General features: G+C 37.1%; 1 long non-coding RNA gene across 1 annotated transcript; it reads right to left on the bottom strand.

The window, feature by feature from the left end:
- Nucleotides 1–20,448: 20,448 nt before the first annotated feature.
- Nucleotides 20,449–22,326, bottom strand: LOC133558857 (uncharacterized). Its single transcript, XR_009808040.1, has 2 exons — nucleotides 21,927–22,326; nucleotides 20,449–20,633 (listed from the first exon to the last, which is right to left on the bottom strand). It is a non-coding gene; the product is annotated as an uncharacterized LOC133558857 (long non-coding RNA).
- Nucleotides 22,327–22,907: the final 581 nt, after the last annotated feature.

Genomic DNA, 22,907 nt, shown 5'->3' with positions numbered 1-22,907 from the left:
GCAAGTTAAAGCTCTACTATGCCAAGCGAAAGCCATTTATCAACAACATCCGGAAACGCCGATCTGTAATTTGACCCCCTTAACATGCTTCAAAACTCACCAAATTTTACACACACATCAGAGCTGGCGAAAATTGCCATCTAATAAAAAAACAAACGCTAAAAATCAATATTGCGCTCTAGCACCCCCTAGGAAAAAACCCAGACAAAACTGCTTGTAACTTCTGTTAGGAATGTCGTAGAGACATGAAAAAAAAACCCTCTATGTAGGTCTGATTTAGACCAGGTCTTGAGTAGCGGCGGCAGCAGCCAAAGGCGGACCTGACCAACGCTGCTTGCAGCTTTAATTCATTATTGTTATTTTATTTTCAAATGTATTATTATCCTGTGGAAAAAGTTTATTTGGATATTTACCTCAAAAGGATGCAAATAGAAAAGAGGCATTGAATTTTTATCTAAATTTTATTTGATATGCCATTGATATTTTTCAATTATTATTATTTGAAACTCGATTTTGCATGTCACTATAAAGTTATACAAGCCTTGCTTGTTCAATACTCAATGCAAAACTTGTTTGGGTCCCTATTAAAAGGATAATTTGTTCAACCTTGCTCCGCGGTTTTGTTCAGTTTTAAATTTTGGCCCACTCTGTGTTTGAGTTTGACACACCTGGTGTTAAGGAAAGAATGAAAGGGGCCATGTATCGTGAGATTTTGAGCCAAAACCTCCTTCCATCAGTGAGAGCTTTGAATGCTTGACCAAATACTTATTTGCCACCATAATTTACAAATAAATTCTTAAAAATTCCTCGATTTTTTTTCACATTCTGTCTCTCACAGTTGAAGTGTACCTATGATGAAAATTACAGACCTCTGTCATCATTTTAAGTGGGAGAACTTGCACAATCGCTGGCTGACTAAATACTTTTTTGCCCCACTGTATATAAGATGCTTATCACTTATTTTTGGAGCATTAGGCGACATATGCTGACAGCAACAATTTCACAAGGTACACCGGCAGACAATCAGGCCTACCAAGTTGGGATATAAATGTTGTCCATACGGCGGAAAAGCTTCCGTCTGTTTTTAACTGAGCTTGAGGCAACATGCTGGACAACAGGGGGAGTAATAAATATTACTCAAATCTCATCCACCTTAGTAAAAACAATCCTAAATTTTTGTATATATATATATATATAAATGCTTATATAATCCGTGGCTCAATAATGCAACGTCATTATTGTGAAAAACCGTCCGACCGGAACTCTCTAATAACTAAAGTTCCTTGAGTGAATAATGTAAACTCACTACACCGGTATGTTTTAGCGCTTTCATGATGAGTTTACTGACAGATATAAGTAAGAACTTTACACTACTTTATATTAGAAATGGAAACAGTGGAGGATGAATGTCCCATATCAAGAAGAGTGATGTGTACCATGGCTATGAGTTGTTGTTTTTTCCCTTGGCCTCAGTCTGCACCTCCTCTCCAGGGCACAGGCTAAAACCGATTTTTTTTAATTATTCCCCCTCCTTGTTTACCTGTATCTCATCTTTTTTGTAAGGGGCGCTGGAAGCCGGCAGACCCGTCAGCGATCCTGTTCTGTCTCCCTGTAATGTTTGTCTAAACTTGAATGGGATTGTGCTGAAAATTTTAATTTTCCTGAAGGAACTCTCCTGACGGAATAAATATAGTACTATCTAATCTAATCTAAAAAGAACAAGCTTATCCGCTACGGCATCAGCACGGACAACGATTGCAGTCGCGCGTAAATTTTCAGGACTTATGCAGATTCCAATTACAGATCAGCAGGTACCAGAAGGTAAGAATAGTTACTTTTGTATATTTTTGCGAAACAAAACACCAGATAATATGTCTTACCTTATACACACACTGTAATAATACTCCTATATTTAATGCGACGATAATCAAGCAACGATGTGGCTTCAAAGTCGAACTAAAAACATTTTGAAGGATGTTTGAGTGTCGTCTGTAATGTTCTATATTCTCAATGGAACATTTAAAGTTTTGATGTTGTTTACTGCCATCATATTGCAGTCTACACGAATCTCTTATGTGTGACTGCCATCTACTGGTCACACTTATTACACCATGGACCAAAAAAAAATAGCTTCGAGGTTAGTAAGCGCAAGTTTTGAGAAAATGAATGGACTTTAATTGTGCCTTTATAGTCCGAAAAATACGGTACATTAAACAAGTCCTTAATTTAATGGATGAATGGAAGGATGTAGAGTTGCTAGATGATTAAAAAAAAATCTGAATGGGTAAATAATTGGATGATGAAAGCTCGGACCCGGACGGAGAGACAATGGATGGACAGATGCAAGGATGAAAAGAGGGAATAGGTTGCACAGATGGACGAGTGACTAGATGTCAGAACAGATGAGGAATGATGGGGCGTATGGATGGATGGACATTTGCATGGGTCGATACCTGGATCAAGATCCACTATGGTCCCTTTAGTCCAGGGGTCACCATCCTTTTTGAAACCAAGAGCTACTGATTAATGCGAAGGGCTACCAGTTTGATACACACTTAAATAAATTGCCAGAAATAGCCAATTTTCTCAATTTAACTTTAACTCTATGTTATTATTAATAATTAATGATATTTATCTTTGTGGAAACACTGATCATCTTAATGATTTCTCACAATAAATATATATTTTTGATGACATGTTTTAAATAGGTTAAAATCCAATATGCACTTTGTTAGAATATATAACAAATTGGACCAAGTTATATTTGTCACGACTTGGACTTGGACGTGGATTGTTTTCCTGAGGTAAAGGAAAGTTGGCACGAGCAAGACGTGAATGTAAGTACATAATTTATTAACACTATAAAACTACAAAAAAGGAAGCAAACAAAAGTGAAGTGAATTATATTTATATAGCGCTTTTCTCTAGTGACTCAAAGCGCTTTACGTAGTGAAACCCAATATCTAAGTTACATTTGAACCAGTGTGGGTGGCACTGGGAGCAGGTGGGTAAAGTGTCTTGCCCAAGGACACAACGGTACTGACTAGGATGGTGGAAGCGGGAATTGAACCTGCAACCCTCAAGTTGCTGGCAGGGCCGCTCTACCAACCGAGCTATGCCGCCCCAAAAGGTGCGCACAATGGCGGTACAAAAACTTGGCTGTGTAAACAATACTCGCACTAAGGCAAAATTATGAACATCAAGCAAAAACTTGCACTGTGGCATAAATAACGTGAAAACTTACTTTGGAACAGAACAAGAACGGGACATGGATCATTGGCATGGATTACAAGGTGCGTAGCAGGTGATCGAGGGTGAGAAGGAGGTGATGTTGCCAGGATGAACAACAGAAACAGACAGGCTTAAATAATACTGTGGTGATTAGTGAAAACAGGTGTGAGACATGAGGACAGGTAAAAACTAATGGGTAGTCATGGTGACAAAACAAAAAACAAACCGAACATGACTAAAAACAAAACATGATCACATAGACATGACAATATTTCTAACAAAGACACATCATTATTTATTCTAGATTTTCCAGAACAAAAATGTGTAAAATAAATTCAAAACACTTTGAAACAAGATTTAAATTAGATTTTACAGATTTTCTAGATTTGCCAGAATATTTTGGGGGGAATTTTAATCATAATAAGTTTGAAGAAATATTTCACAAATATTCTTTGTCGAATAAACATAAGCTAAAATGAAGAATTAAATAAAAATGTATTTATTATTCTTTACAATAAAAAAATAAATTAATATACTTGATTTAAATTGTCAAGAAAGAAGAGGAAGGAATTTAAAAGGTAAAAAGGTATATGTGTTTAAAAATCCTAAAATCATTTTTAAGGTTGTTTTTTTTTTCTCTAAAATTGTCTTTCTGAAAGTTAAAGGAAGCAAAGTAAAAAAATAAATGAATTTATTTAAACAAGTAAAGACCAAGTCTTTAGAATATTTTCTTGGATTTTCACATTCTATTTGAGTTTCGTCTCCCCTAGAATTAAAAATTTCGAGCAAAACGAGACCAGCTTGCTCGTCAATAAATGAAATTTAAAAAAATAGAGGCAGCTCACTGGTAAGTGCTGCTATTTGAGCTATTTTTAGAATCAGGCCAGCGGGCGACTCATCTGGTCCTTACGAGCGACCTGGTGCCCGCGGGCACCGCGTTGGTGACCCCTGCTTTAGTCAAAACTGAGATAAACAGACTATGAACTATAAACATCTTCCAACAACATCCGGCTTGTTTGCGAAAATAACTCAATGTTGCAGACCTTCAAAAAGGCAAAATAGTGAAATTCAAGGTATTCCGCGAATCCTTCACATGCGATGGCCTCATTCCAAGAACGCTCATCTGGTTCGGGTGTCCTGGCCTGGCAGGACGTGATCATCCTTGAGAGAAGTCTCTGCTGGAAACAAACAAACATTCACGGAATTGGAACATGCGTTCATACAACGTGACGCGTCACCATTTCCGACAATATCCAACATGATGTATTATTCTAACTCATCCGTTTTGTAACAACGTTTATGAATGAAGTCTACTTTTCTAGTCATTCACCATATTTCTACACAATAACTCAGATATGTAACACTATCGAGCAGTAGAGAATATAAAGTGATTTTTGGTCTAGAACATGTTTTGTTTTATTCATTATTGACGTGTTTCTTGCTATTTTATGTTGTATACTTTTTTACATGAGATTTCCAGTTCATTTTGTTCCATCCATCTTCTTCCGCTTATCCGAGGCCGGGTCTTAGGGGCAGCAGCCTAAGCAGGGAAGCCCAGTGTGGAGAGGCGGAGCCGACGGGCCGACGTCGGGGCAGGGCAAGAGACAGCCCTGCCCAGGATGGCGGCAAGGAGGCGGAGAATGCGGCGGAGCGGAGAGGCAGGGCGTGCCGGGAGCGACGCCGCTGCAATCTAAATGAGGTGCGTGGCACACACACCGGCACACGATTAATGCATCTCCTCCTGCTGTATAAAAGGGGAGAAGGAGGAGCGATCAAGGCAGAAGGAGTTGGAGAAACAACAGCAGAGATCGAGGAGTGGAGACAGAAGAGCGCTGTTTTTGTTAAACCATCTTTTTAATGTGTTATTATTTGTACTATCTTCTGTGTGTTCTCTCCTGAACAAAACGCGGTCGCATCATCCGTGAGTAATTCTAATTTTAAATATTTCGTAACTTTACACGTGTCATTTATATAGAGATGGAACAAGTTTGGTCCTAGCATTGATCCCTGAGGTACACCACAGGATATATTTGGCGCTGTGGACGTGTGTTCGCCTAGCTTCACGTATTTCTTCCTGTTTGTTAAATAACTTCTAGTCCAGTTTAAGACCAACCCTCTGATGCCATACTGTTCTAGTTTTTTTATTGAAATATTGTGATTAATTGTTATATAACTTCTGATCCAGTTTAAGACCAACCCTCTGTGCCATACTGTTCTAGTTTTTTATTAAAATATTGTGATTAATTGTGATTAATTGTTAAATAACTTCCAATCCAGTTTAAGACCGACCCTCTGATGCCATACTGTTTTAGTTTTTTAATTAAAATATTGAGATTAATTGTGATTAATTGTTAAAAAAAACTTCCAATCCAGTTTAAGACCAACCCTATGATGCCATACTGTTTTAGTTTTTTAATTAAAATATTGTGATTAAATGTTAAATAATTTCTAATCCAGTTTAAAACCAACCCTCAGTACCATACTGTTCTAGTTTTTTAATTAAAATATTGTGATTAAATGTTATAAAACATTCAAATCCAGTTTAAGACCGACCCTCTGTGCCATACTGTTCTAGTTTATGAATTAAAATATTGTGATTAAATGTTAAATAACTTCTAATCCAGTTTAAGACCAACCCTCTGATGCCATACTGTTCTAGTTTTTTAAATTAAAATATTGTGATTAAATGTTAAATAACTTTTAATCCAGTTTAAGACCAACCCTCTGATGCCATACTGTTCTAGTTTTTTTAATTAAAATATTGTGATTAAATGTTAAATAACTTCTAATCCATTTTAAAACCAACCCTCTGTGCCATACTGTTCTAGTTTTTTTTATTAAAATATTGTGATTAAATGTTGAATAACTTTTAATCCAGTTTAAGACCAACCCTCTGATGCCATACTGTTCTAGTTTTTTAATTAAAATATTGTGATTAATTGTGATTAATTGTTAAAAAAAAACTTCAAATCCAGTTTAAGACCGACCCTCTGTGCCGTAATGTTCTAGTTTTTTAATTAAAATATTGTGATTAAATGTTAAATAATTTCTAATCCAGTTTAAAACCAACCCTCAGTACCATACTGTTCTAGTTTTTTAATTAAAATATTGTGATTAAATGTTATAAAACATTCAAATCCAGTTTAAGACCGACCCTCTGTGCCATACTGTTCTAGTTTATGAATTAAAATATTGTGATTAAATGTTAAATAACTTCTAATCCAGTTTAAGACCAACCCTCTGATGCCATACTGTTCTAGTTTTTTAAATTAAAATATTGTGATTAAATGTTAAATAACTTTTAATCCAGTTTAAGACCAACCCTCTGATGCCATACTGTTCTAGTTTTTTTAATTAAAATATTGTGATTAAATGTTAAATAACTTCTAATCCATTTTAAAACCAACCCTCTGTGCCATACTGTTCTAGTTTTTTTTATTAAAATATTGTGATTAAATGTTGAATAACTTTTAATCCAGTTTAAGACCAACCCTCTGATGCCATACTGTTCTAGTTTTTTAATTAAAATATTGTGATTAATTGTGATTAATTGTTAAAAAAAAACTTCAAATCCAGTTTAAGACCGACCCTCTGTGCCGTAATGTTCTAGTTTTTGAATTAAAATATTGTGATTAAATGTTAAATAACTTCTAATCCAGTTTAAGACCAACTCTCTGTGCCATACTGTTCTAGTTTTTTTAATTAAAATATTGTGATTAATTCCGATTAATTGTTAAATAACTTCTGATCCAGTTTAAGACCAACCCTATAATGCCATACTGTTCTAGTTTTTTAATTAAAATATTGTGATTAAATGTTAAATAATTTCTAATCCAGTTTAAGACCAACCCTCAGTACCATACTGTTCTAGTTTTTTAATTAAAATATTGTGATTGATTGTTAAATAACTTAAAATAAAGTTTGAAACCAACCCTCCGATGCCATACTGTTCTAGTTTTTTAATTAAAATATTGTGATTAAATGTTAAATAACTTCTAATCCAGTTTAAAACCAACCCTCTGTACCATACTGTTCTAGTTTTTCAATTAAAATATTGTGATTAATTGTTAAAAAAAAACTTCAAATCCAGTTTAAGACCAACCCTCTGATGCCACACTGTTCCAGTTTTTTTAATTAAAATATTGTGATTAATTGTTAAATCATTTCCAATCCAGTTTAAAACCAACCCTCTGTGCCATACTGTTCTAGTTTTTTTTTTTTAAATATTGTGATTAATTGTTAAATAATTTCCAATCCAGTTTAAGACCGACCCTGTGATGCCATACTGTTCTAGTTTTTGAATTACAATATTGTGATTAATTGTGATTAATTGACATAAAAAAAACTTCAAATCCAGTTTAAGACCGACCCTTTGTGCCATACTGCTCTAATTTTTTTAATTAAAATATTGTGATTAATTGTTAAATAACTTCTAATCCAGTTTAAGACCAACCCTCTGTGCCATACTGTTCTAGTTTTTTATTTAAAATATTGTGATTAATTGTGATTAATTGTTAAAAACAACTTCAAATCCAGTTTAGGACTGACATACTGTTCTAGTTTTTTAATTAAAATATTGTGATTAATTGTGATTAATTGTTAAAAAAAACTTCAAGTCCAGTTTAAGACCGACCCTCTGTGCAATAATGTTCTAGTTTTTGAATTAAAATAATGTGATTAAATGTTAAATAACTTCTAATCCAGTTTAAGACCAACTCTCTGATGCCATACTGTTCTAGTTTTTTAATTAAAATATTGTGATTAATTGTAAAAAACAACTTCAAATCCAGTTTAAGACCGACCCTCTGTGCCATACTGTTCTAGTTTTTTAATTAAGATATTATGAATAATTGTGATTAATTGTTAAAAAAAACTTCAAGTCCAGTTTAAGACCGACCCTCTGTGCAATAATGTTCTAGTTTTTTAATTAAAATATTGTGATTAATTGTGATTAATTGTTAAATAACTTCCAATCCAGTTTAAGACCGACCATTTGATGCCATACTGTTCTAGTTTTTTAATTAAAATATTGTGATTAATTGTGATTAATTGTTAAATAACTTCCAATCCAGTTTAAGACCGACCATTTGATGCCATACTGTTCTAGTTTTTTAATTAAAATATTGTAATTAAATGTTAAATAACTTCCAATCCAGTTTAAGACCAATTCTCTGATGCCATACTTTTCTAGTTTTTGAATTTAAATATTGTGATTAATTGTTAAATAACTTAAAATCCAGTTTAAGACCAACCCTCTGATGCCATACTGTTCTAGTTTTTTAATTAAAATATTGTGATTAATTGTGATTAATTGTAAAAAAACAACTTCAAATCCAGTTTAAGACCGACCCTCTGTGCCATACTGTTCTAGTTTTTAATTAAGATATTATGATTAATTGTGATTAATTGTTACATAACTTCCAATCCAGTTTAAAACCGACCATCTGATGCCATAATGTTCTAGTTTTTTAATTAAAATATTGTGATTAAATGTTAAATAACTTCCAATCCAGTTTAAGACCAACCCTCTGACCGGCCCTAATGTTCTAGTATTTGAATTAAAATATTGTGATTAAATGTTAAATAACTTCTAATCCAGTTTAACACCAACCCTCTGATGCCATACTGTTCTAGTTTTTTAACTAAAATATTGTGATTAATTGTTAAATAACTTCCAATCCAGTTTAAGACCAAGCCTCTGTGCCATACTGTTCTAGTTTTTTAATTGAAATATTGTGATTAAATGTTAAATAACTTCTAATCCAGTTTAACACCAACCCTCTGATGCCATACTGTTCTAGTTTTTGAATTAAAATATTGTGATTAAATGTTAAATAACTTCCAATCCAGTTTAAGACCAACCCTCTGACCAATGTTCTAGTTTTTGAATTAAAATATTGTGATTAAATGTTAAATAACTTCTAATCCAGTTTAAGACCAACCCTCTGATGCCATACTGTTCTAGTTTTTTAATTAAAATATTGTGATTAATTGTAATTAATTGTTAAATAACTTCCAATCCAGTTCATGGCCAACCCTCTGATGCCATACTGTTCTAGTTTTTTAATTAAAATATTGTGATTAAATGTTAAATAACTTCTAATCCAGTTTAAAACCAACCCTCTGATGCCATTATGTTCTAGTTTTTTAATTAAAATATTGTGATTAAATGTTAAATAACTTCCAATCCAGTTTAAGACCAACTCTCTGATGCCATACTTTTCTAGTTTTTGAATTTAAATATTGTGATTAATTGTTAAATAACTTAAAATCCAGTTTGAAACCAACCCTCTGATGCCATACTGTTCTAGTTTTTTAATTAAAATATTGTGATTAATTGTGATTAATTGTAAAAAAACAACTTCAAATCCAGTTTAAGACCGACCCTCTGTGCCATACTGTTCTAGTTTTTTAATTAAGATATTATGATTAATTGTGATTAATTGTTACATAACTTCCAATCCAGTTTAAGACCGACCATCTGATGCCATAATGTTCTAGTTTTTTAATTAAAATATTGTGATTAAATGTTAAATAACTTCCAATCCAGTTTAAGACCAACCCTCTGACCGACCCTAATGTCTAGTATTTGAATTAAAATATTGTGATTAAATGTTAAATAACTTCTAATCCAGTTTAACACCAACCCTCTGATGCCATACTGTTCTAGTTTTTTAACTAAAATATTGTGATTAATTGTTAAATAACTTCCAATCCAGTTTAAGACCAAGCCTCTGTGCCATACTGTTCTAGTTTTTTAATTGAAATATTGTGATTAAATGTTAAACAACTTCTAATCCAGTTTAACACCAACCCTCTGATGCCATACTGTTCTAGTTTTTTAACTACAATATTGTGATTAAATGTTAAATAACTTCCAATCCAGTTTAAGACCAACCCTCTGACCAATGTTCTAGTTTTTGAATTAAAATATTGTGATTAAATGTTAAATAACTTCTAATCCAGTTTAAGACCAACCCTCTGATGCCATACTGTTCTAGTTTTTTAATTAAAATATTGTGATTAATTGTAATTAATTGTTAAATAACTTCCAATCCAGTTCATGGCCAACCCTCTGATGCCATACTGTTCTAGTTTTTTAATTAAAATATTGTGATTAAATGTTAAATAACTTCTAATCCAGTTTAAAACCAACCCTCTGATGCCATAATGTTCTAGTTTTTTAATTAAAATATTGTGATTAAATTTTAAATAACTTCTAATCCAGTTTAAGACCGACCCTCTGGTGCCATACTTTTCTAGTTTTTGAATTAAAATATTGTGATTAAATGTTAAATAACTTCTAATCCAGTTTAAAACCAACCCTCTGATGCCATACTGTTCTAGTTTTTGAATTAAAATATTGTGATTATTGTAATTAATTGTTAAAAAAAAACTTCAAATCCAGTTTAAGACCGACCCTCTGTGCCATACTGTTCTAGTTTTTTAATAAAAAAAATATTGTGATTAATTGTTAAATAACTTCCAATCCAGTTTAAGACCAACCCTATGATGCCATAATGTTCTAGTTTTTTAATTAAAATATTGTGATTAAATGTTAAAACACTTCTAATCCAGTTTAAAACCAAGCCTCTGTGCCATACTGTTCTAGTTTTTTTAATTAAGATATTGTGATTAATTGTGATTATCCCCATCCATCCATCCATTTTCTACCGCTTATTCCCTTTCGGGGTCGCGGGGGGCGCTGGCGCCTATCTCAGCTACAATCGGGCGAAAGGCGGGGTACACCCTGGACAAGTCGCCACCTCATCGCAGGGCCAACACAGATAGACAGACAACATTCACACTCACATTCACACACTAGGGCCAATTTAGTGTTGCCAATCAACCTATCCCCAGGTGCATGTCTTTGGAGGTGGGAGGAAGCCGGAGTACCCGGAGGGAACCCACGCATTCACGGGGAGAACATGCAAACTCCACACAGAAAGATCCCGAGCCTGGATTTGAACCCAGGACTACAGGACCTTCGTATTGTGAGGCAGACGCACTAACCCCTCTGCCACCGTGAAGCCCTAATAAATTGTTAAATAACTTCTAATCCAGTTTAAGACCGACCCTCTGTGCCATACTGTTCTAGTTTTTTAATAAAAAATATTGTGATTAATTGTGATTAATTGTTAAATAACTTCAAATCCAGTTTAAGACCGACCCTCTGATGCCATACTGTTCTACTTTTTGAATTAAAATATTGTGATTAATTGTTAAACAACTTAAAATCCAGTTTAAAACCAACCCTCTGTGCCACATTGTTCTAGTTTTTGAATTAAAATATTGTGATTAATTGTAAATAATTGTGTCAAATGCTTTAGTTCAGTGGTCCCCAACCTTTTTGTATCCGCGGACCGGTCAACGCTTAATAATTTGTCCCGCGGCCCAGGGGGGGTGTCCTTTTTTTTTCTTTTCTTTTTTTTTCTTCTTTGTCATGAAAAAAGGACGTTTTTGTCATGAAAAGGGGAATTTTTTGTCGTAAGTGCACTATTTGTAGGTGTATATTGTGTTTTTTATGTTGATTTAATAATTTTTTTTAATTTTTTTTTTAATAAAAAATTCTTCTGCGGCCCGGTACCAATCGGGCCACGGCCTGGTACCGGGACCACTGCTTTAGTTAGATCCATCAACACATATTTTACTATCTATTCCATTGATCATTTCTTCTCTAATTTCAATTAAAGCCATCAAAGTTGAAACATGAGCTCTGTATCCTTATTGGTTCTCAGTTAATCTTCCTACTAACCAAAAATCTGCAGCCCTTTTTTTTTTATTTTTTTAATTGCTAGTCCTCAAAATGGTTGTATTCATGTTGCTACGTTTTGGCTGGATGTTGATGATTGGAAATATAACCTTTAGCAACGGAAGCCATTCAATAATCTCTGGACGCTGCAAAAACTATCCTAGGATCTGAAACTACAGTTTTAATGTTGTTCTCCCTTTGCTGGGTCCTGTAATAAAATGGAAATCCAATACATCAGAATGTTTTCATTAAAACTCGGGCACTGAAAAAGCCGAAGATAAGCAAAACGCGTCGAACCAAAGTTTTGTATTCTCACTGAGCGAGAAACTCACCACGTGTGCGGACTTTCCACGTGTTGGTCGGATTCCAGCTTTCGGTTTGGATAGTTGACTCGCAGAGCAATGGACAGATAGACGGACAGATGGTTGTTTTATGGATGGATGGACGGATGATGGGGTTTTCCTGGACAGACAGATGGACAGACGGAGACCAAGGCAGATGACGAACGGGCGCACGGATGGGCAGACCGATAATAGACGGACTAGAAAAGTAGACGAAAGAACGATGCATGAACAGATTTAGGATTGAAACCGGGTTGGATGGACGGGAAAAGGATACACTGTATTCCCAAAAGTATTTGGCCACCCATCCAAATGATGAGAATCACTAATCACTTCTATACTTTTCACTTCTTTATATATAAAGGAAATGCTTGAATTTCAGTGTTCATTTATTTACACATATACACACACATAACACTCATCTACTCCTTTTTGAGTTAAGGGTTGAATTGGCCATCCTTGTTCTATTGTCTGTCACTATTTTTCTAGCCATACGCATGTACAGTAGATGGCAGTATTGTCCTGTTTAAGAGTGTCACGACATTGCTGTTTACGGCAGACGAAAACGGGACTGCTGTTGTTGTGTGTTGTTACCGCCCTGGGAGGACGTTGATTCAATTGGCTAACAATAAACCCACATAAGAAAGCAAGAACTCGCTCTCGATCGTTCTACAGTTATAACGTCATCGGGCAGGCAGGTTGTTTATATTGTGGGAAAGCGGACGTGAAAACAGGCTGTCCTCACTCAGGTCCGCATGGAGCTGGAGGGGGCGTGGCCTCCAGCTTTGCTGAATTTCAGGAGATTTTCGAGAGGAAATTTGTCCAGTGAGGTTTTTGTGAGAGGCGCTGAATTTCGGGAGTTGGGAAGTATGAATAAAGTTGACTTTGGAATATTTGGGAGCAAGGGAATTTCAGGACTTCATCAAATCAAGCACTTAGGCATGGAGACTGTTTCTACCAACATTTGTGAAAGAATGGGCCGCTTTCAGTGATTTCCGGTGTGAAACTGTCATAGGATTGTCATGTCTGTGTGATCATGTTTGTTTTAGTCATGTTCTGTTTGTTTTTTTGGCCACTCAGTTCCTGTTTTTGCACTTCCTGGTTTGTTTTGTCGCCATGACTACCCATTAGTTTTCGCCTGTCCTCATGTCTCACACCTCTTTTCACTAATCACCACAGTACTATTTAAGCCTGTCTGTTTCTGTTGTTCATCCTGGCAACATCACCCCCGATCACCTGCTACGCTCCTTGTAATCCATGCCAATGATCCATGTCCCGTTCACAGTTCCATGCCAAGTAAGTTTTGTTTATTGTTCATAGTTTATGCCATTGTGCAAGTTTTGTTTCCTTTGTCACTTTTGTACTTTGGCCCTTGTGCGCGCTTTTTTTTTGTTCCTTTTTTTTTTTAGTAGTTATAGTGTTCAAATAAAAGATGTACTTACATTCATGTCTTGCCCGTGCCAACTTTTCTTTGCCTTCTGGGAAAACAAACCCCATAGTCCATAGTCCTGACAAGGATGCTATATGTGCAACAAATCCAGTCGTGAAATTTCCTCGCTCTTAAATATTCCAAAGTCAACTTTATTAGAAGAAAAGTGAAGAGTTTTGGGAACAACAGCAACTCAGCCACCAAGTAAACTGACAGAGAGGGAAAGACTTTCTGCACAATCAGTTGCTACAGAGCTCCAAACTTCATGTGACCTTTGACGGAGATAGATATCTACATATATCAATCAATCAATCAATCAATGTTTACTTATATAGCCCTAAATCACTAGTGTCTCAAAGGGCTGCACAAACCACCACGACATCCTCGGTAGGCCCACATAAGGGCAAGGAAAACTCACACCCAGTGGGACATCGGTGACAATAATGACCCAGTGGGACGTCGGTGACAATGATGACTATGAGAACCTTAGAGAGGAGGAAAGCAATGGATGTCGAGCGGGTCTAACATGATACTGTGAAAGTTCAATCCACAATGGATTCAACACAGTCGCGAGAGTCCAGTCCAGAGCAGATCCAACACAGCAGCGAGAGTCCCATTCACAGCGGAGCCAGCAGGAAACCATCCCAAGCGGAGGCGGATCAGCAGCGCAGAGATGTCCCCAGCCGATACACAGGCAAGCAGTACATGGCCACCGGATCGGACCGTATATATATATATATATATATATATATATATATATATATATCCATATTCAAGAGTTATTTCTTTTTAAATCCTAGTCATATTTGAAAACAGCCAAGTGGTGTGCATGTGTAGACCTTGAAGCTTGGAATGTAAATAGTAACCATAACAACCTTCTTATCTCAAATGTCCCAGGCTAAGAAGAACAAATAAGGGTATTCGTTCCGGTAGGTGGGGGAGATATTGAAGAAGACAGCGCTTCCGAAATGTTTTCAGATCAATTTGGGCGATGCGATTGGAATGTGTTGTTCATAGAGTGGTCTCTCCAAAGCTTTGGAATAAAAGGTCAAAATAGCTACTCTGTCTGGGATTCATTTAAAACCAGCTTAAGTGTCATCGAAATAACTTGGAGGGTAACCAGCAGAAGATCTGGTCTGAACGCAACACCTTCCAATTAGCCCACGTGCAGTACGCAGAGAGCTTCATGGAATGGCTTTCCATGGCCGAGTAGCCGAATCTAAGCCACGCATCACCGAGTCAAATGCAAAGCGTGGGATGCAGTGGTCCCCAAACTTTTTAGCACCAATTTTTTTTCAGGGACCGGCTTTCCACTCGTGCCAGATAATTACAGCAAAAATAAACGCATGGAAAATAGAACTTACCTGCACTTATTTTTTGCATGCTGTACGTGGGCTAATTGGAAGGTCACGTGAAGTTTGGAGCTATGCTGACCTCTGTCAGTTTACGTGGCCTACCACTTGGTGGCTGAGTTGCTGTTGTTCCCAAATTCTTCACTTTTCTTCTAATAAAGTCATACTTGCCAACCTTGAGACCTCCGATGAGGGGTGGGGTGGGGGGCAAGGTTGGGGGTGTGGTTAAGAGTCAAGTATTCATATGTATATATATATATATACATATATATATATATTTTCATATATATATATATATATATATATATATATATATATATACAGTATATATATATATATGAAGAAATACTTGAATTTCAGTGTTCATTTATTTACACATATACACACACATAACACTCATCTACTCCTTTTTGAGTTAAGGGTTGAATTGCCCATGCTTGTTCTATTCTCTGTCACTATTTTTCTAACCATATGCATGTACAGTAGATGGCAGTATTGTCCTGTTTAAGAGTGTCACAACATTGCTGTTTACGGCAGACGAAAACGTGACTGCTGTTGTTGTGTGTTGTTACCGCGCTGGGAGGACGTTAATGAAACTGCCTAACAATAAACCCACATAAGAAACCAAAAACTCGCCCTCGATCGTTCTACAGTTATAACGTCATCGGGCAGGCAGGCTGTTTATATTGTGGGAAAGCGGACGTGAAAACAGGCTGTCCTCACTCAGGTCCGCATGGAGCTGGAGGGGGCGTGGCCTCCAGCTTCGCTGAATTTCGGGAGATTTTCGAGAGAAAATTTGTCCAGTGAGTTTTTCGTGAGAGGCGCTGAATTTCGGGAGTTGGGAAGTATGAATAAAGTGGACTTTGGAATATTTAGGAGCAAAGGAATTTCAGGACTGTATTTGTGGCGCCTATGACAGTTCCACGCTGGAAATCACTGAAAGCGGCCCATTCTTTCACAAATGTTTGTAGAAACAGTGTCCATGCCTAAGTGCTTGATTTGATACACCGGGCCAAGTGGTTAGGACACCTGATTGTCATCATTGGGATGGGTGGCCAAATCCTTTTGGCAAGCTAGTGTACGTGCATGAATTGGAAAGCAAGATGGAGTCGATGTGTTAGTGTTCCAAGCACGCCTGTCAGCGTGGCAGATTGTAAATGTCAGTGAGTCACTTCTTTCAAGAATCATAACGACGCGACTAAGAAAAAAAAAAAAAAAGAACACTCATTTTGTCATCACTAGTTTGGAAGCTAAAACATGCAGGATCTCTTATTCCCGCTGACATTTAGCTCGCTTTAAACGAGAGAAAGATAAGCAAACAAAACAACAACCTTATTGTGGAGGATGACTCAGGCAAGTCTCGCTCCCCTCCATCTGGTGTCGGTTTCTCAGGACCCGAAATCTACAGCAGAGAGGGGGCAAACCTGACACCGCTCCAAGCACCTTTTGTTTTGACTGTTTATGACCCAGTGCAGCTGCTGCATAATGAGACCCCGCACCTTAGAAGCAGCTGCTGTGTAATCAGTGAATGCCCAAATGAATTTTGGGCATTCCCTGATTCCCTACACATCCCTCTTACAAACATGTAAAAGGGATGTGTACTATGGCTATGAGTTGTTTTTTTCCCCTTGGCCTCAGTCTCGACCCCCTCAGAGGCCCAGGCTTAGACCGATTTTTTTTTATTTTATTTTACTTTAATCTTTAATTTTTTTTCTCCCATTCCCCCACCCCTTGTTTACCTGTATCTCACCTTTTTTGTAAGTGGCGCCGGAAGTCGGCAGACCCGTCATCGATCCTGTTCTGTATCCCTGTAATGTTTGTCTGATCTTGAATGGGATTGTGCCGAAAATGTTAATTTTCCTGAAGGAACTCTCCTGAAGGAATAAATAAAGTACTATCTATCTATCTATCTTACTATCTAGATAAATGGGGAGGCGTGGAACTTTTTCCTCAGAGCGTGGGGCGACACTGTACAAGGCTGCAGGTCCACGCGCTCTCCTCATGAGCTAAATTGAATCCTGTCTCTGTTTGATTCCTTTCTTCTTGTCCTGTTTAATAGATAGTTTGGTGTTTGAACCTGACATAAATAAATTTTCGTTTTTTCCGGACTATAAAGCGCACTTAAAATCTGTTTATTTTCTCAAAACTCGACAGCGCGCCCTATAACCCGGTGCGCCTAATGTACGGAATAATTCCGGTTGCACTTACTGACTTCGAAGCAATTTTATTTGGTACATAGAGTAAAAAGTGTGACCAGTCATACCAAAGACTATAAAAATGAGAGCCACTACCTCCCTGCTTGGCACTCAGCATCAAGGGTTAGAATTGGGGGTTAAATCTCCAAAATGATTCCCGGGCGTGGCCACCGCTACTGCTCACTGCTCCCCTCACCTCCCAGGGGGTGATAAAGGGGGTGTGTCAAATCGAGAGGACAAATTTCACCACATTTAGTGTGTGTGTACAATCACATATATTTACACTTTAATCATCTCTAATAATAAACAAAATATAATATCATCATACATCTCAAAACAATGTTATTGTTCAATTAAAGATGAATACTTAAATATTTGCTTGGTTTATGATTTTTAAGCAAGTAATCAAACAAACTGATCATGTAAAAAAATGTACAGTAATATTTTTTTACAGTAAAATCTATTTTCAATATAGATTAACAATACAATTGCAGTATAAAAAACTTACATGGATTTTTTACATTAAAAAAAACACAAACAGCGGTACCGTTTTTCCATTTAATTAGATTCCATGTATTTTTTTTATCTCAAATTCTGTAAAAAAAAAAAAAAAAAAAAGAATAATTTAAGTATTCCTGTAAAATTGTGGCGACTGAGCTGCCAGGTTTTTTTTTACAGTGCAATCTACAGATTTGGTTTTATACATTGTACGTTAAAAAAAGACACATTTTATATATATACACATTTATATTTATACTGCATATTATCCACTCTCAGAAGGCCGCCGCTCTCGGTCCGCGGAACGCTCTCCCTGACCACCTGAGGGCACCACAGACTGTGAATGCTTTTTAAAAAGGCTTAAAAACCCTTCTTTTTAAAAAATAAAAAATGAAATGTTTTCTTTTTTTTTTAAAACAACTTTTTTTTAGATATATGTGTGCTAATTTTAGCTATTAGGCTGTTCTGTTCTTGTTGGGGGAGGAAGCTATTTGTGGTTTTAGCGCTGTTGTGTTTGTTGTGTTTGTTTTTTAAATGCACTGTAGTAGTCCAACCATCCATTTTCTACAGCTTGTTCCTTTTTGGGATCACAGGGGGTGCTGGAGCCTATCTCGGGCGGAAGGCGGCGTACACCCTGGACAAGTAGCCACCTCATCACAGTCAATGTAAAGTGTTTTTACAAATAAAATCTACTGTCATTATTATTACAACTGCGTTGTAGTCCTCAATGAGAACCAGTTTGACACCCCTGATGTAGTATGTTACTAACTCCTCTTCCTCAGGAGGCGCGGCTGGCAGGCACCTTACCACCTTCACATTCATCAGCTCCTTATTGGTGGTGATGAGACGCGGAAGGTGCTGGAAGCCAAGCCGTACCTTGTCATCATGGTTCTATTTCCGTCTTATATTCTCTCACTATCTACTAAATTGTTTTAGGGGGACACATTTCCAGAAAGCTAGGACTTTTCCCCTCACTATTAGTTTTACTTTATGTATTACGCAGAACCAACGTCCTCTACAGTAGACATCTATTCATCTTTTATGTAAAACTACTGGACAGATGTTTATTGGGATAAGGTAAACATAACAATATTTGATAGTGAGGCATTAAAAGGCAAAAAATGCAAGGGGGTCCATCAGAGCCACAAACCAAACGCCGGCTGAGTAACTACAACATGGACATAAAATTAAAGCGGGACCGACTTTTGCTGTTGTTTCCTGCCTTTACCCATTCAACATATCTTCACCTGCACATTACCTACCTTCCCTGCATCCTGGGGTCACACTGGTGCTTCTTTCGTTCACCCATACACGCTGGTGCTTCCTGCCATCACCCAGACAACATATCTTTACCTGCACATGACTTACCTTCTCTGTATCCTGGAGTCACACTGGTGCCTCCTACTTTCAACCAGTCAACATATCTTTACCCGCACACTACCTACCTTCTCTGCATTGTGTGGTCACGCTGGTGCTTCCTGCTTTTAAGCGGCCATTTTAAGACGGAAGCAGTGCAGCTGTTCTTTGAAGACTCCTAAAATCAAAACTGGTGCAGTTGGAAAAAAATATTTGCACAACTTTTAATCAGAAGGGTTCAATCTCTTTCCTCTGCGAGTTTGAAGCCGACACAACACACGCGCTCAGAGGAGATAATGTTTGAAAAAAGGTGACGGGTTTTTGCAAAACTTTTGTTTTGAAGGGGTAATTGCCAACTTCCTGTTGATTTTTGCTGAAGGATGTCAATTGATAACATGTAGGTCTAAGTGAGACCTACATAGAGGTTTTTGTTTCATGTCTCTGCAACATTCCTATCGGAAGTTACAAGTATTTTTGTCTGTGTTTTCTTCCCAAGAGCAGTTTTGTCAGTGGGGGCGCTAAAGTGCAACTTTAATTTTTGGGGTTTGGTTTAATTATTAGATCGCAATTTTCACCAGTCCTGATTTGTGTGTCGAGTTTGGTGAGTTTTGAAGCATTTTAAAGGGGGTCAAATTACAGCTCAAAGAGGCAAAAATGACCTTTTTTAGGAAACTTTTGTTTTGAAGGGGTTTTTGCCAACTTCCTGTTGATTTATGCTGAAGGATGTAAGTGTACGACATGTAGGTCTAAGTCAGACCTACATAGAGGTTTTAGTTTCATGTCTCTACGACATTCCTAACGGAAGTTACAAACAGTTTTGTCTGTGTTTTCTTCCCAAGAGCAGTTTTGTCAGTGTTTTATTCCTGGGGGCGCTAAAGCGCAATTTTAATTTTCGGGGTTTGGTTTTTTATTAGATTGCAATTTTCCCCAGTCCTGATGTGTGTGTCCAGTTTGGTGAGTTTTGAAATATGTTAAGGGGGTCAAATTACAGCTCAAAGAGGCAAAAATGTAATTTTTTAGAAAACGTTTGTTTTGAAGGGGGTTTTGCCAACTTCCTGTTGATTTTTGCTGAAGGATGTAAGTGTATGACATGTACATCTAAGTCAGACCTACATAGAGGTTTTAGTTTCATGTCAGAGAAGTTAAGTCCCTACCTTTAGTCAAAAGTGATTTATGACCCCCCATAAAACAATGATTTATGACCCTCAAGGTCAAAGGTCAATGATTTATGAGGGGTCAAGTTCAAAGGTTAATGATTTATGAGGGGGTCAAGGTTAAAGGTCAAAGTCAAAGGTCAAAGTCAAAGGTCAGGTTCAAATGTCAAGGTCAAGTGGGTGTGGCTTACCCGGAAGAGGGTGGAGTTAAGACCTGCGGTGGGAGTGGTTAAACCAGGAAGAGGGTGGAGTTTTAAACAGAAAGAGGGCAGAGTTAAGACCTGCGGTGGGAGTGGTTAAACCAGGAAGAGGGTGGAGTTAAGACCTGACAGGGAACAGAGGAGGGTTCAGTTTTTTTAAGAAAGCAATGTCATCTGAGCAGCATGTGACCATATATTTGATAGTTTAAATGTTTACGATCGTTTGAAACAACTTCCAGATTTCGATGTATTGATGGCTGGGAATGTTACGTGTGGAGATGTGGACACGCACGCACTTCACACACACACACACACACACACACACACACACACACACACACACACACACACACACACACACACACACACACACACACACACGAGGGGTACAAAAGGCGGTGTAAGGCTTAGTCATTATTTGGAGCTTTATACGTTAGCGTAAAGACTTTGTTCGATTCGGTCATGATTAGTGATTTATAAAAATAATAAAACTTACATTGACGCTCCGCAAAAAAGTCGAGTGTTTCTAAATCGTATTCAGTTTTCAGCTAAAAGAAAGAAGAGACGGAAGCCCTTTCTCGATATTTTCATCGTTATCTACCGTGGATTGGGAAGTTTTTGGTGGACACGCACACACGCACACACACGCACACACACACACACTTCACACACACACACACACACACACACACACACACACACACACACACACACACACACACACACACACACACATTCGTACGCACTGAAACAACTTCCGTACCTCACGAAAACATATTTAAACAGATGGAAAAAACTATCGCAGAACACAGTGTCACGTAGCAACTGGTCTTTACGGTCGTTTGAATCAACAGGTCAGTTTGGGGGACAAAAGGAGGGTTCAGTTTTTACTGACTTCCCATCTGACAGTTTAAATGTTTATGACCGTTTGAATCAACAGGACACGCACGCACACACACACACACGCACGCACACACACACACACACACACACACACATACACACACACACACACGCACACACACACACACACACACACACACACACACACCATTACCTCTGCTTTACCATGTTATTAGACATTGGTTTAACTCCATTTAAGCATTTAAACGTTAAAAGCATTGCACTTGTACGACGATGTAATACCTTTTTTTTTTAACAGCCGATGACGACGAAGTGAAAGACGATGAACTTTGCTTAAACGGTCTTACAAAGTTGGAAGATGATTTTCGAGGTGTGTTTAAACCTTCAAATTATTTAATATTATGTGTATTCATTATTTAGTTTCATAGAGGATTTGCCGTAAGATCCTAACGCGATCGTTTTAACACAATCGCAGTCTGGTGAGTCAAATGATTCTCATTTTACAAGAAAAAAAACATGCGGTATACGATACATATATACATATATTTACTTACAGATTTTCCGTTTACATCTCTTGCTCACTGGTCTCCCTTAAAGCTGGCGGGTCCGTCAACGGCCGCTCCAGGCAGAGGAGAAGGCTTGATTGCGCCAAAGACTCCAGACATCGAATCCTTGCTCCGAGGGGAAATCATCGAAAACGACGGTGAATGTCCGACAGGCACCCGCTGTAAGTTTTTCTCGTTTTCTGTAAGCTTTTTAAGATTCTCAGGAGCTTTAAAGAGCTCCTCTCACTCTAATGTCTTTCGCTCAAATGAATTTCGCGCCTAAGGGGAATGGGCGGGGACTGATTCCGGAGGTGGGCGGTTGTTTCTGCCAAGCAACCTTCTGGTTGAAATGGAGTGTGGATCAAGATGGATCCCTACTCTATATTCTTTTATTTAACCCAATGTTTTTTAAATATGTGTATAATGCTTTATATCCTATGTGTTGTGAATTCCATCCTACAATATCTTCCAAGGAACCCAAAGAAATGTTACCACACCTCCCGCTTTATTTATTCTATAGATTGCCTGAACTATTTCATAAACTAAATCTTGTCTTGTTTCTGATGCTATGTTTTTTATGCTCATCAATGCACTGTTGGACTGCGAGCACACAACTACTTTCCTTGCTTTGTTTTCCTCTATCCAGTTAACTGCCATATAAATTGCTACCAATTCCCCCGTAAAAACAGATAGTTTATCACTGATTATTTTATTTAATACTATGTTTCCTTGTGGGATAACTGCTACAACTCTTACCTTTATTTTTTTATATAGTTTTTGATGCATCCGTATATATCATATCTCAATCCATTTTTCTATCCGGTAACTATTTAAATTTCTATTCTTTAGTAATTGCATGTTTTCTTTTGGGTTATCAAACATCCACGGTGGTATTGCAGGCATTGGTACTGTAGGACTAACTTTAATATTGTCAATTTTAACTTTATTACATATGTCTCCTATAATCCACCCAAAACTATTCTTTTTTGT

This window comes from Nerophis ophidion, linkage group LG09 (genome assembly GCF_033978795.1).
Source record: "Nerophis ophidion isolate RoL-2023_Sa linkage group LG09, RoL_Noph_v1.0, whole genome shotgun sequence".
In the NCBI taxonomy this organism is placed as follows: domain Eukaryota; kingdom Metazoa; phylum Chordata; class Actinopteri; order Syngnathiformes; family Syngnathidae; genus Nerophis; species Nerophis ophidion.
This window is presented reverse-complemented; position numbering and strand designations above follow the sequence as displayed.